The 2,050-nt window shown below is 53.5% G+C and overlaps 1 protein-coding gene across 1 annotated transcript in view; it reads left to right on the forward strand.

The window, feature by feature from the left end:
- The window catches only part of Slc6a7 (solute carrier family 6 member 7), a 22,508-nt gene that overhangs the window by 12,598 nt on the left and 7,860 nt on the right, over positions 1–2,050 (forward strand). The window lies entirely within an intron of this gene.

The following is a 2,050-nucleotide window of genomic DNA, read 5'->3' on the forward strand; positions in this document are numbered from 1 at the left end:
TAATACGTTTAACAAAGAATGAATGACAAGCTTAAGGCACACAGTCAGAGAGCACCTTGTTGGGGTTCCCATCCAGTTCTGTTGGACTCCATACCCCAGGAAGACATTAATACTAATGCTCATAGCATAGGACTGACAGCTAACATTTACTATTTATGGGCCCGTGGCTGGGCCTGAGCCTGCTCTAACACTGTGCTAAGTAATAGTGATTTAATTCTTACTGCCCCCCTTATGAAGCAGGCATCATTCCTGTTCCCCCATTACCAGCAAGGAACCTGCAGTCCAGAGCAGTGATGTGTAACTACAAAGCTGTGGGACTGGGATCCCTGTCCAGGTCTCTCTGTCCCTAGGCAGGAAAATAAAGGTTTGCAGGAGCTCACTATCAAATGAATCTGCTGGGAGCTTGAATGTTAGGCACTACTTTCTTATGGCCTGCACCAAGCTTAGAGATCAGTTGCTAGACTAGGGAGGAAAACTGACTCCAGGGAGGGGAGGGGCTGGTGCATGTCCTGTGGTGTAGGTGCTAGAGCTGGGCTCATGAGCCTGGCCTCCCCACACTGTGCCTGGACTGTGTGCCCCGGCCTTGCCCTGGCCCTGGCTTCTCCTGCCTGCCCTCTGCACGCCCTGTGTGCCAGCCCCTCCTCTCTGCCCTCCTTCCCTGGCACAGGTATGGATCGAAGCTGCTCTTCAAATCTTCTACTCCCTGGGTGTGGGCTTCGGGGGTCTTCTCACCTTTGCCTCCTACAACACATTTCACCAGAACATCTATAGGTCAGTGCCTGCAGTTTCTGAGCCCCCAGGGCTGAAGCAAGGAGAGTGGCTGGCCAGGGAGGGCCTTTTGGGGGAGGGCATGGCCTTCTCACCCTGGCCTGTGCCCGGACTTCTCCTGGCAGAGACACCTTCATCGTCACTCTGGGCAATGCCATCACCAGCATCCTGGCTGGCTTTGCCATCTTCTCTGTGCTGGGCTACATGTCGCAGGAGCTGGGCGTGCCTGTGGACCAAGTAGCGAAAGCAGGTGGGCAGGTTGCCAGGGTCTGGTGTGAGGGTACGTTGGCCAGAGCTGGGAGCATGTGTGCAGACCAGGGAGATTGTCAGTGGGTATGGGGCATGTTGTGTGTCTTGCAAGAGCTTTCCAATTCCTGTGCGTGCAAGTGAACATGTCATAGCCGGTTCCTGGGTGTCCGCATATGAACGGACAGGTGTGCAAGGCAGTGCTGCATGCATTACTTTGTGTCTGCAGGTGAGTCCGTGGAGACAGTCTTATCTCTTGTGCCTGTGGTAGGCCACATGTGTGCAAGTGAGAGTGAGTCAGGGTGAGAACAGTCTTGTGAATCAGTGTGACTTGGGCCAGTGGATGTCAATAAGTAAGTTTTAGTGGAATTCTTTGTACCATCAGTTATGTACACATAAGTGATCTAATAAGTTTTTATATTTGGAGAGTATGTTTATTCATGCAATCATTATTAAGTCAGTTATGTATTAATTTATATTTATTGCACACCTGGGCTGACCCATACCCTCGAGGTTAGGACTGCCTTAGAAGCGTACATTTGGTGCATGTCCCTGCGTGTGTGTGTGTGTGTGTGTGTGTGTGTGTGTGTGTGTAGGGCGGGGGTCTGTGGGGTCGCTGCATGCCCCAAGCTGCTGACCTCGTGTGCTCTTGGCCCAGGCCCCGGCCTGGCCTTTGTAGTCTACCCGCAGGCCATGACCATGCTGCCTCTATCGCCCTTCTGGTCTTTCCTCTTCTTCTTCATGCTTCTGACGCTTGGCTTGGATAGCCAGGTGAGCCTCATCCACAGTATGGGACCTCGTGGTGTGTGTGTGTGTGTGTGTGTGTGTGAGCCTCAACCACAGTGTGGGGCCCCGTGGGGTGTGTGTGTGTGTGTGTGTGTGTGTGTGAGCCTCAACCACAGTGTGGGGCCCCATGGTGTGTGTGTGTGTGTGTGAGCCTCATCCACGGTGTGGGGCCCCGTGGTATGTGTGTGTGTGTGTGTGTGAGCCTCATCCACGGTGTGGGGCCCCATGGTGTGTGTGTGTGTGTGTGTGT

Source organism: Octodon degus, unplaced genomic scaffold (assembly GCF_000260255.1).
Source record: "Octodon degus isolate 3935 unplaced genomic scaffold, OctDeg1.0 scaffold00040, whole genome shotgun sequence".
NCBI classification, from domain to species: domain Eukaryota; kingdom Metazoa; phylum Chordata; class Mammalia; order Rodentia; family Octodontidae; genus Octodon; species Octodon degus.